Here is a 13,487-nt window from a genome sequence, read left to right as displayed (position 1 = left end):
AATGTTTTATATCCTCTAGAGCTTCAGGCCTATGGCTTATTATGCTGAGAGAAAAACTGAGAGAAAAACCTCCCACATTGTAAGTCACAGAAGTTAGAGAAGGAAAATATCTTACTGTATCATTTAGACAGTACTCTGGTGAATGCTTGATTAAAGGAAGATCATGGCACACAAAAGTTTGGGGTAAATGCAGTTGCATAGAACAAACAGCCTCTTTCATGGCTTGTTGAAAGGTCAGATCTCGCAGGAAGCAACTAGCCAGTGACTAACCAGATAACAGAGACTCCACTAGCATTTCAGGGATGAAACAGGTATTGAAGAGGTGGAACAAACTCTTTTTAAAGCCTGTGAGGTGGGTGTGCTTCTTTAGCCTTTTCGCCACTTAATACAAGAAGTTTCAAATAAATGTAGCACATTTTTTGCAGTACAGTGAGATCTGGCCAAATCTGAATGATTTTATATTTGTGTGGCTTATATAGGAAATGTGTAAGTATTGATTGATACCATAATGCAAGTAAAGGACCATCACATCCAGGGCTTTGTAAAATAGCTAGCTTAGCATAACTAATCAAGGCCTAGGTTATAGTATGACAAGCTAGTGACTTTAAGACATAAGATTATGTAGAGTAATAAATGTGTAATAAGTCAGTTTTTACTGGTATGAAGTGAGAAGCCACAAACATGGGTTACTGATATTTTAGGGTGTTTTAAGGAATATCTACAACTGAAAGTCAAAAATGTTAACCAGTATAATGCCATAGCAACTAGTTGATGTACATGCTAATGATTATGGAATAAATTATTAGTTATCCTATCAGAATTGGGGACACCAAAATAAGTGGGGGTGGCAGTTCAGATAAATAATGGGGGTTGGAATCACCATGAATATTCATGAGATAAAGTGGGCATTAGTATAATGAATGTTTCCAAACATAAATGTCTCAGGAGACACTAGGATGATGACCACCAACTAATCACCCAATCTCATCTACTACTTTGGGGGACCTTACAAAGGATTATTTGAGGAATGCAAATGCTGGATGTTCTGTATTATTTCTCTCTCCTTTGCCATATTGCACTGAGTGTACTTTGGTTTGGCTTGGAAATAAAGATAGTGTATAAAGACAGTATGTAAAGTGGTGTGTTTTTTCACCTGTGTGCCCCAAGGTCTTCATTCCAATGATGACCTTTTCACTGTAGCTAATCTGGGGACTAAACCCTCTCACACCACTAAATTCTAGTTAAATTGGGGAACTATGCCTTCAAGGTAATTTAAGAACTACAGATTAGGCACATTTGTGTGAAGATGAACGTCTCTTTGTAACTCACCCTGAAAACCAGTGTATATTGTAGTCCAAAGCCATAAAAGCCTACAGTCAAATATAGGCTATTGTTTTGGGGTCTCAGTTTTTGAGTGCCCAATTTAAGAGTCTCCAAGTGAATCAAATTAAACACCCAAAATAAAAAATAAACAAATAAATACAATGGAAAAAAGAGAGAGAAAATTGGCCTTAGTTTCTTTAAGTGACAATCCAAGTTTTTTTCTGGATATTCAGTACATTTCTATCAATTTATTGTGAACTATGAAAATTACATTTATACACAGACAAACACTGAAGTCTTGCAACTAAATTTTATACTTGTACCCTATTGTTAGCCTGTGTGGCTGATGAGCTGTAGCCCATAAAATATCCTATAAAATACTCTTTATTAATAGAGTTGAGCAAGTGTAGCTTTAGAAGAATATTGTTAAGAAAAACAAAGGCAAAGGCTTAACACACAATTAAAAACATGTTCAAGTTTTACCTCAAGTGAATAATTTATAATTTCAATAATAATCTGAGACAAAAAAAATCACATTTCTGGCAGTAGAATTTTCTCAACATAAAATCAAAGAAACCAGCTGAGGAATGCATACTGCCTCCTTACAAAGATGGAATGTCACTTCATTTTAAAGTCATTTGTTTCTCTTCCAAATATAGCTGGTGGCTTTATTTATGGGATTGTAGCAAGACTGCAAGCACATGACCCAAAGCTTCTATTTTATATCTTATATATCTTCCCCTCTCCCCCCTCCCCCCTGGGACTGCCTAAAATATATTGAATCTAATCCTACTAAATCAGAGCTTATTGGATTCATTGTTAGAATTTCATTTGAAATGTTAAAAATAAAAATCTACCTGTGATCACATTGATTGGTGAAGATGTAACATCAAAAATATCTGTGTTTTGGCTGACAATACTCTTTATAACTTTTAGCTGATGCAAAATGCTCATTAAATGTTTTGCTTCAAGTCACATATGCTGCTTGTTTTTAATGAAGGAAATTAATCCTTATTGGTTAAATGTTGTACCATTTTGCTCTGATGATTCTTTTTTATCAAAACATTGCCACTAAGAGAAAGTGATGAGAAAATTGGAACTGAAAGTCCTGTTTTTCAAATGAGGTTCATTTGAACCTAATTAATAAATACCACTGCCATGAAGTAATACACAGCAAACAGGGCTATACAGTTCATTTGCATCAAGTAAATTGGAACCAAGACATTCCCCCCCTCCCCATTCTCATGGAGTCTATAAATATTGGTTGGGTTAGGATATTCTTTGGCAGAAGTTGCTGAAGAGTTTCAATAGGTGCCCTGCAATGGTTGATTCATACAATAAATCAGATAAACCCTAATGATATATGTGCACAATGAGAATTCCAGGCACATTATGCAGAGTTCCTATAGTAGCAAAAAATCTGGCATCTTTTACAGTAAAAATTTAGCAGACAATCAGTCTTTTCTTTTCTTTTCTTTTCTTTTTTTCTTCAGTTCTCAGCAAAACACATTTGGACAGAGAATATGCAGTTTAAAATAAAATTTTATTAATCATGACCAACATGAAAAATTGGAATAGAACTTTTACAAAATGCCAAAAGACATCTTTCTATAAATGTTTGAGTGTTTTTATTTTGTATTATGATGCACTATTTTTTGCCTCATGCTTTGCCTCCTATTCTGGCTCTTATAATGGATGAAGTTCAAAGGATTTCGTACATTGTGTTAGAACACAGACTGTACTGATAGTAAAATCAGCTACATTAGATACAAAAAAAAGGTACATGATGTCACCTTCCTTTTTAAGGTGCTATATTAATAGTAACTTTACCAGGTTTAAAATAAAGTGAAGGCTACTACAAAGAGATGTCTGTAAATGTAGTAAAACATAATGCTAGTTTTTACAAGTATTCTATTCTAAACTGACATTTATTTGAATTCCTAAACACTCTTTAAGATACAGCGCTGTAACGGGGTTGGTGATGGGAACAGGGGCGGCGAGTTGTATGGGCCCTTGGTGCGCGAGTTCCAGGAATATTCAGGGCCTGGGGGCCCAGCTCCTGGGTCTCTCCCCCGGCCCCGCCTGCTCCCCCCACGCGCCTCCCCCGGGCCCCGGAGCATCCCTGCCTCAAGTGGGCGGCTGCCCTGCCACTGCGCTCCCTCGCTGCTGCCGCCAGCTGCTGCTGCCTACAACACAAAAGTGGCGCTGGCGGCAGGCTGAGGTGGCTGCTGCACCCGAGGAGGGGAGGAGGTGCAAACACGATTGGCAGCCCTCCCCTCCCCTGGCACCCACCGGGAGGCAATGCCGAGGGGGCTTCCAGGAGACGGAGTCTGGTCCTCACCTGAGCAGCTGCTGGGGCTTGGGTGAGTGTCCGACCATGTGATCCACGCCTGCCTGCCACCAGCACTCCTGCCCAGTGCTGGGCAAAGAGCAGCCGCATCCCCTGAGAGGCTACAGTGCGAGGCAGCAGCAGGGGAGGAGGCCATATGTGATTGCAGCCCCATTCTTCCCCTGTCACCCACCACAGGGTGGGTGAGAGGGGCACAGCCCCTAGGAGCACGTGCAGTGATGGTGCCGGGTGAGTGTGCTGCCAGGGGGAGAGGGGGCCTCCTGCCCCAGAGCTCACTGCTGCCAGCAGGGAGAGGGCTGGAGGGACTGTGGAGTCGTCCTCTCTGAAGCTGTACTTGACATAGACAAGGGGTTAAAGAAAGCTTCCAAACTACTACTCTTTTCTACTTTTAACACCTCACCTGCACTCCTTCATTCCATGGAAGAGAAATCTAATAAACCTCACTAACCCACTTTGGCAGTGCCTGAAAATCAAACTGGAGAACTGGCTGGCACATGGCCAGCTCCAGTCAGAGGATTACTTAAAAAATTGTGAGCATTTCCCCCTCCCCAGATTTATACAGTCTACCTACTGTATGTTGTGAGATTGTGACATATTATAGTACATGCATGTAATCATTTACTAGGAATGTATGTACTTTGTCACATGGCCAGGACATTGGGTTTTTTAATTAGTCCTTAACATCCAATAATTCAGTCAATGGCACATCTTGTCCATTTTGGAAAAGAAAATTTTGTATGAAATCAGATTTTGTATAATTCATTAGACTCACCAATCATCCGTATTTTATCTTTTAATGATGTTCAGTGGAGGAGCATGTGGTTCCAATTGATAGCAAAAATGCAAACATAGCGTAGGAAGCAAGTGCAGACCCCGCCAAAACATAAGAAAAATACGTGGCATCCTAGACATGGTACATACCACCATTCATCTTCAAGTGCTAAATACACAAGGCAGTATGAGAAACATATTTATGCAGCTGTGATTGCGATCATTTTTTCATTTCCCCAAATCCTGCTTGGCAAGCTCTATAAACCAGACTTTCCAGAAAAACTACAGTCGTCACCTGGTTTATGATCACTGTAATGTCTATTCTGATTCCGAGCTATTGAAGTAGATATAGCGGCCCTTGTACACTTGGACAAGAATGTGGACATTGAATTTCATCTACTCTGTTGCCTGATAATAGTATAATGCTGCTTCATTAAGAAAAGTTAATGTCACTAGGTGAAAATTGAAGCCTTGTAATCTTATTAAGCCTCTTTACATCAAAGAGATTCCATCACAGGCATACATAGCTTGATGCTGTGCTCAATTTCCTCTGCTGGTGGATAGCAGAAGTAGGTGGAACTGGGGTGCGGTTGTGGTGGAATAGCAGCAGCTCCACTGCACATTTCTCCCTGTTCCCGAGCCATACTGTGAGGAGCCAGAAGACGATCTGTGGAAGTTCATGAGGTGAGCATGCTGAATGGGGCAGCTGCTCCCCCTTAAGTGTGTAGCCCTGTGGCCAAGTTAGTATTGTTCCAAGCAGCAATAACTCCCATTCTCTTACCTGCACCTCCCAGGGTTAGGGTAGCTTTGCAAATGCATAAGGAAGGAAGCACCACACTTTGGGTCCCTAATGATTTGAGGGGCTTGTTGCATATCTGCTCGGCATCTTCCCTTACAGGAACAAGAAACAGGAACTCTCCAAGGTCTTCCATGGACTTTTCCCTTCCCACATTTTTCTTTTGTGGAAGAAGAAAATTGGAATCATAATCAGGGATGATAATATTCTGTTTGTGAGTTACTGGACTTCAGAGCAGGTGAAAAATAATTAATTTAGACTTGTTTTCTTCTGCAGTGGAACTTGGTTGGAGCATCAGATCATAGGATGTGTCAGAGCTCACCATCTCTTGAAAATCAGACCACTTTATTTAGGAGAATAAGTATGGATGTAGGAGCTTAGCTTTAGGCACCCAGGTTGAACATTTTGGCCTAAATATTTATTTTTAGATATTTTGTTTGTTTTTAGGGAGTTTACCTATAAGATAATTTCTTCAATAATTTGAAATACTATGGCACATTTCAAGCTCAACCCACAGTCATAATGATAACGCATAGCACTTCTCTGGAGTTTTCATCTGAAGCACTATGCATAGGTGGTTACATATTATTTTTATTTCAGAGATGGGGAAACTGAGGGAAAAACCAAAGTCACAGACAGTAAAAGAGCCAGACTCCAAGTCCTGCATTTTAACCACTAGCTTATCGTTCTAAAATTGTTTAATGACTGTGATGCAAATGTACCTAGTATATTGCAGTCATTTTCTGGATGTCATAATACCAAAAAGGTCACAGTTACAGGGGCTGTTGTTTGGCCACTTACTGGCTCCACTTGGAAGACCTAATGGGGTTAATGAAGTTGATTCTTTTCTCTCCTGAAATTGTTGCCAGGCTATACATTAGTTCTGCTAGCCTACAGTGGGAGGATCCCACCCCAGTCAGGAAAGCTCCTCTGGGCGCAATCAGCCTCAGCCTGCCGCATCTGTGAGGCATGTCAAGTCTAGAGTTGGGCGGACGCTTTAAAAGGAGCATTCTTGTTCAGTCCAGGGTGGCATTCAGAGGAAGTAGAGGTAGAGAACAGAGAGGAGAGGCTGCTTACCCAGAAAGCTGCTGAAGAGGCTCTGTTGTCTGGGCCCTCTGGAGAGATAGAAGGACCATCTTTATTTTGTTTTTCTTCTCAGTAGAGAAGGACACTGAGCCTGGGCCTCTGGGGCTATATCTACACGGCAAAAAACAAAAACAAACAAACAAAACAACCCCCCCCCCCAAACCCTGCATCAGTTAGTCTGAGAGCCTGGATCAACTGAGAAGGGATTGTGGGGCTTGTGCTACAGGGTTAAAAGTATCATTGTAGATGTTCCTTCTTGGGTTGGGGCCTAGGCTTTGAAACCTGGTGAGATGGGAGGGTCTCAGAGCCTGGTACCCAGCCCAAGCCGGCACATCTACACTTCTATTTTTAGCCGTATAGAGTGAGCGTGTGATGGTGTGGACTTGGCACAGAGGGCCCTGCTGGAGACCTCAGGTTTTGCTATACCTATTCCAGGGAAGGAGCAGTAGAGGAGTCCTCCAAGCAGCCAAGAGAGGCTGTGGGGGAAGCAGCCAATCAGGGGGAGGCTGCAAGGGGCTAGTCAATCAGAGGGTTGCAGGCTAGTATAAAAAAAGCTGCAGTGGAGCCCACAATCAGTTGCTGTTTGGAACCTGAGGAGTGGACTGGAGTTTAGTGGGCTGAAGGGCTGAATCAACAGCTCATTGCTGGCAGGGAGCAAGAAATTGCTCCTGCCTAGCTGCTGGGCCTGAACATAGCACTGTTAAGAGGCCCAGCTGGGGCCAGAACAGACAAGAGTGGGCACAAAGTCTCCCGTGAGGAAGCTGTGGGGGAATGGCCCCCTACCAGGGTCAGGCCTGCTTAAAGACTTTGGTGGACTAGTACCCTGCAAGGGGTCTGTGTTATGTTTCGTACAGATTGTGTGTGATTTGGATGGAAGGCTGAGTCACTAGAAACTGCCAGATGGGGTTACCCCAGACTGAAAGAGGTGCAGACACATGCCCAAACAAGTGTGTGCTCATGAGAAGTGGGTGCCACCCCCCCTTTACAGAGTCACACAAACCTTAGTCACTTGACCCAGGCTCGGAGACTCATTGCTGTGGGTTTTGGTTTTTTTGCAGTGTAAGTGTAACTTCAGACTCTCAGGGGATTAGGAACCAAGCCCCTTCACAGAGATGACCTTTTGCCTTGTGAGGAATGGTGGGATGAGCCTGGACTGTTTTGTGGGCTGCAGGATTATTTTGTTTGCCTTTTTCTTTGTGTTGGATTTCATTCATGCCCAGTGGGTGGGAGAACCTCCTTAAGATTTACAGATGGGAGTCTTCACCCAGCCCTCCAGACTAGTGCTAGAGCAACATCTGCAGCCATAGTGGGATGCCTGGGGCAAGTGAGGTACCTGCACCTCAAGGGGGTGCCCTAGAGACATGGCCTGAGGACATTTTTTGAGGAGAGAGAACCTAGATTATGTCCCCATTTAGAGCATTTGGGAAGCTGGCATTGATTTTTTTCATTACTTTTGTTTTTATCCTTTCTAAGGGACTGATATTATTTCTTCTATGTTACAAGTGTCATTTGTAGCAGTGGATGATTAAAGATAATTTTCCTCCCTGTAATGATCTTTAATGGAAAAAAATACTTTAAGTTAGAGTTAAGGTTGCTTGGTGGAATGTGATCCCTTTGCAGAACTTGAGTTGAGCAAAACTCAAACATCTGAAAACCAGGAAATGCAGGATTAAGGTCACCCTTGCTGCGAGGTACACTAGCAGAATTATGGGGTGCAGGAAGTTGAGGTGCCACTGGAAGAGCTTGGGGTATAAGAAAGTTGGGATGAACTGTCAGTGCTCTGGGGTGAACTGGCAGAATTGGGGCTGCAGGGTAGTTGAAGTGCAGGGGGGTTGGGGTACTCTGGCAATGATGGGGTGCAGGAGAGTTGGGATGTACTGGCAGAACTGGGGGTGCAGGTAGTTTGGGCTGTGGGGGCTGGGTGCACTAGGGAGGCTGGGGTGCACTGGCAGGTACCGGGGGTTGAGGAACAGGATGGTTGGGGCCCACTGGCAGAGCTGTGCGGTGAAGGTGTTTGGGGTCCACTGGCAGAGCTGGCAGTGTGTGGCATTACCTAGGGTACAATCTGGAGTGCTGAACAGCTGTATCCCCTCAATTCTCCAATCTGGGGTACCTTTACACAGCTTTGCTCTGAGCGCAACTACTCCTGGCCTTGCTCATACACAGCTTCTAGCGTGTAAATTACTCTCAGCTCAGTTATTGGTGTTTCTAGCCAGCTACTGCTGCATTGTATTGAAGAGTGACACCATTAAATTCCCAGTCCCAGACTTGTCTCCAGAAAAGTGCATCTTGTACTGTCTAACTCTTTCCTTCTGGAAAATTCAGGCTTATAGAAAAGCTGGCATGTTGTTAATAAGATTTCTTCATACAATTTTCCATTATCACAAATGGCGGTTCCTAAACACTTCAATCCAAACATACTGGCTTAGCTAAAACAAGTTTATTAACTATAGAAAGATGGATTTTAAGTGATTACAAGTAATGAGGCATACGTCAGAATTCGTTACAAGAAATGAAATAAAAGGTAAAACACAAACTAATACCTAACTTAACAAGCAAGTGAATTTAAAGCAAAGAGGTTTCTCTCATCACATGCTTACAGGAATCTGACTGGATTCCTTCAGCCAGGACCCCTCCACAGTTCAATGATGCTTCCTTTGTCCTTCAAACATTGTTGATGCCATGAGTGGAGCTGATGGGGGAGAGGTGATTTCTCATTTTTATATCTTTTCCTTCTCTTTGAGAATCAGCTCCAGCTGGGGTTCAGGTGAAAGCCAGTCTATTTACATGGGAACTTGCAGGTATTCCATTTCCAAAATGTAAATTTTACTTGCATCCTCCTTCCTGCCAAAGAATGCCTGCTTAACCAGGTGATAGTTCATTGATTTTCTTGACACCTGGCTGAGCGTCAGTTTGCTTTTTGTCTCTGAGGAACTTGCTAGTGCCTGCTTTTCTAAACTTGGAGCATGTCTCAGTAAAGTCATGTGGTAGAATCTTATAATTTTACATACAATGTTGACGCTCATATTTTACAAGGACAATGACTAGCAAATATTGAGTTTTCAGATGATACCTCACAAGGCATACTTTGTGCAAAATTTATCACAGTCTTGTAAAAAGGGTGAACATAAGGGTAGAGACTATCACAGGGGGGTTGGGTGCAGGATGGATGGGTTGCACTGGTAGAGTTGGAGCTATGGGAAATTTGCAGTATAGGGTGGGTGGGGTGAACTGGCAGAGATGGGGTGCAGGTGGGTTGGGGTGTACTGGTGGGGGGTGCCATGCTTCCCTCACCTGAGCCCCCAATCTCCTGCCTCCCCTACCATCCATTCCCATTTATACTCTTCCCCCCACGGCAGCCCGTAACCGCCCTTCCCCTATTTCCCTGTTCCTCTGTCCCTAATACTCCTCCCTTCCCAGAAAGCATTCACATATCTAATTTTTCCCCAAAAAAACTTTGATTACATTTACTCCAAAATAAAATTACAGTCAGTGACTCACAAATTGTAACAACTTCCAGCCACTTATTCTAAAACTCTATTTGTCTTAGGTGGGGGCTTGTGATTATTTTATCTTTAGATATGTTAATTGAACAGTGAGTTCACAGCCAGCAACAGGTCTGTGATTCATCCAGTTATTAGTACGTCTCAGTTTAATAGTACAAGACAGCAGAATGAAACTGTGTGTGTGTGTGTGGGGGGCTTTTGTACTTGGGATCCCCTGGGTCAAATCACCCCAACTTTGGTTCATTAATGCTACTGCACACTTCCATGAGGCATACCAAATTTCAAAGCAATCCAATTAACTGTTCAGATTTTAGAGCACTTACAAGAGTTGAGTTTTAAAGCATATAAAATGGGAGTCATGGAAACCCACTAGCCATTTTTCTCTATTGGCTCATGCACAATGTAAAATGTTCATTTTCTTGAATACCATTCTCAGTTTGGGTCTTCCAGAATTTAGTGAGGGCCGTGCACTACCTTGGGGAAAAAGCTCAACAGATTGAGACCGTTTTGATCCAGAGTTCACCAATAGCATGATCTCTGGGCAAGCAAACAAACCATCTAGGAACTTTTTAAAAAAATCTTATAATTATTTCAGGACTTATATCTCTGGAAACCCTGGAACAAACGACTCCAAATTTGGGTCTCTAGCCCTATCCTGTGCCCTCTGGAGGCAAACCAGATTTCAAAGAAATCCAGATAAACGTGTCCATTTTAGAAGACTTAGAAATGTTAACCTTTAAACAGATGTCGTAATTCAACCTCAACTGTAGTGGCACCCCCATGCCACTATAATAAAAGACCCAAAAGTAGTTATCTGTATCAAGTGGTGACAGGGCCCTCTTTCGGCAATTGAACACATTATATATTTTCTCAAGTATTGTTATGTGGTATCAAGCTGGGCTTAAAGGAAGAAGGGACAATGTACACCTTCAGATCAGTGGCACTGCTATGGGTACCCGCATGGCCCCACAATATGCCAACATTTTTACGGCTGATTTAGAACAACGCTTCCTCAGCTCTCGTCCCCTAACGCCCCTACTCTACTTGCGCTATATTGATGACATCTTCATCATCTGGACCCATGGAAAAGAAGCCCTTGAGGAATTCCACCGTGATTTCAACAATTTCCATCCCACCATCAACCTCAGCCTGATCCAGTCCACACAAGAGATCCACTACAGTGCTAATAAACGATGGTCACATAAACACCACCCTATACCGGAAACCTACTGACCGCTATTCCTACCTACATGCCTCCAGATTTCACCCTGACCACACCACACGATCCATCGTCTACAGCCAAGACGATACAACCGCATTTGCTCCAACCCCTCAGACAGAGACAGACACCTACAAGATCTCTATCAAGGATTCTTACACTACAATACCCACCTGCGGAAGTGAAGAAACAGATTGATAGAGCCAGAAGAGTTCCCAGAAGTCACCTACTACAAGACAGGCCTAACAAAGAAAATAACAGAACACCAATAGCCGTCACCTTCAGCCCCCAACTAAAACCCCTCCAGCGCATTATTAAGGATCTAAAACCTATCCTGAAGAATGACCCAACACTCTCACAAATCTTGGGAGACAGGCCAGTCCTTGCCTACAGACAGCCCCCCAACCTGAAGCAAATACTCACCAGCAACCACATACCACACAACAGAACCACTAACCCAGGAACCTATCCTTGCAACAAAGCCCATTGCCAACTGTGCCCACATATCTATTCAGGGGACACCATCACAGGGCCTAATAACATCAGCCACACTATCAGAGGCTCGTTCATCTGCACATCCACCAATGTGATATATGCCATCATGTGCCAGCAATGCCCCTCTGCCATGTACATTGGTCAAACTGGACAGTCTCTACGTAAAAGAGTAAATGGACACAAATCAGATGTCAAGAATTATAACATTCATAAACCAGTCGGAGAACACTTCAATCTCTCTGGTCACGCGATTACAGACATGAAAGTCGCTATTTTACAACAAAAAAACTTCAAGTCCAGACTCCAGGAGAGTGGGGTGGGAGGAGGTATTTTTTCATGCTTTGTGTGTATATAATAAGATCTTCTACACTTTCCACAGTATGCATCTGATGAAGTGAGCTGTAGCTCACGAAAGCTTATGCTCAAATAAATTGGTTAGTCTCTAAGGTGCCACAAGTACTCCTTTTCTTTTTTCCTCCAGTTACCCTTTTTCTTTGAAACAGGGCATGTCTACATGGTGCTGTGATGTGCACTTCAGGAGTGTGATTTCTAAACCATGCTAATGTGTTGTGTATTAAGAGGTCTGTGTAGACCCTGTTGGTTTGCACTAAAACTTCCCTCGTGTGCTTTAATGTAGTACCTTTTCAAACTGCTTTGTTAAAGTGCATAGCAAGTTGCAGTACGCACCAGTAGGGTCTACACAGACCAATTAATGTGCAACATGCTAGATCGCTTTAGAAATCACACCTCCACAGCATGCATTGCAACACTGGGTAGAGAAACCCTAACTATAGAAAAATGTGTAGTTTCAGACCACACTCCACTAAAGTGATGGGATAAGATGGAGACATTCTCTTGTTCTCCATCACTGTTGCATAACCTTCTGGCCAGAGCAGTTGTAGGTGCTGTTAATGATGCAGATAGGCGTCCTCGCCTCATTCTTTACCTTCAACATCTAAAGCATGACTTGATAGAGTGTTGCTGGCTTTTCATACTTAAGTAAATCAGAGCATGATTCTAGAGTATAAACTAGATATTGTGGTTATATTCTGTTCAACCTAGATTTTTATACGCTGCTCACCACTATAACATCTGAGCACTTGAAAGAGTAGAAAATTTCAAAAAGAAGGATTATACCTATGCAAAGGTTCTAAGATGTGATGTTTAGAAGCTGGGAGAAAAAAAGCTGATGAATTACACAAAACAGTTACAATCCGATAGCCCTAAGCCTAGTATGTGGCATTAGATGATAATGCTAATATCAGGGAGAATGGTAGGTTCATCTGAATGTTTAGATGGCACAGATCATCTCCTATTGTGTTAAAAGGTGTGGGAAGGGATTCTTGAGGAGGAAACATCCATCCACAAGATCATCTCCCCCTCAACACTATGGGACCATCCCCAAAACATAGTGGATGCCATAGATCTGTGAGAGGCCAGGGCTGTTTGTGTGTGCTCCACATTTGCCCTGTCTGTCCCTTCTTTTTTCCCAGAAGAGCTGCACTACCAGGGACTTCCTGCTGGCTACCATAGCCCCCAGGACCTCAGGAGATGGCTATGTGGAAAAGGTAATACAGCCTGGAGCCACATTAATTTTTGCAAGCAAATGTACAGGACCTAAGGGTGTCCAATGTGTGTTTCTCGGCCCCCAATCTGTGGCATGCTCTGTTTGCAATTCTTCCCTTAGCACAGGTTTCAGAGTAACAGCCGTGTTAGTCTGTATTCGCAAAAAGAAAAGAAGTACTCGTGGCACCTTAGAGACTAACCAATTTATTTGAGCATAAGCTTTCGTGAGCTACAGCTCACTTCATCAGATGCATACTGTGGAAACAGGGGGATGAGGTGGATGAGGCTTTCTTCCGGCAGCTCGCGGAAGCTACTAGATCGCATGCCCTGGTTCTCATGGGTGACTTTAATTTTCCTGATATCTGCTGAGAGAGC

At 43.0% G+C, this 13,487-nt stretch overlaps 1 long non-coding RNA gene across 10 annotated transcripts in view; it reads left to right on the top strand.

The window, feature by feature from the left end:
- Window positions 1-13,487, top strand: part of LOC311521381 — a 161,068-nt gene that overhangs the window by 125,372 nt on the left and 22,209 nt on the right. The window contains exon 3 of one of the 10 annotated variants that reach the window (XR_014711875.1): window positions 13,043-13,114. The exons of 8 other annotated variants lie outside the window; for them this stretch is intronic. This is a non-coding gene — a long non-coding RNA (uncharacterized lncRNA). Of the gene's footprint in view, window positions 1-13,039; window positions 13,115-13,487 lie in introns of all 10 variants that reach the window. One more of the 10 variants, XR_014711876.1, reaches the window with a different exon arrangement.

Source organism: Lepidochelys olivacea (genome assembly GCF_965140295.1).
Source record: "Lepidochelys olivacea isolate rLepOli2 genome assembly, chromosome: 5".
Lineage (NCBI taxonomy): Eukaryota > Metazoa > Chordata > Testudines > Cheloniidae > Lepidochelys > Lepidochelys olivacea.
The sequence above is the reverse complement of the archived record's forward strand: the minus strand, read 5'-3'. Positions and strand labels throughout refer to the sequence as shown.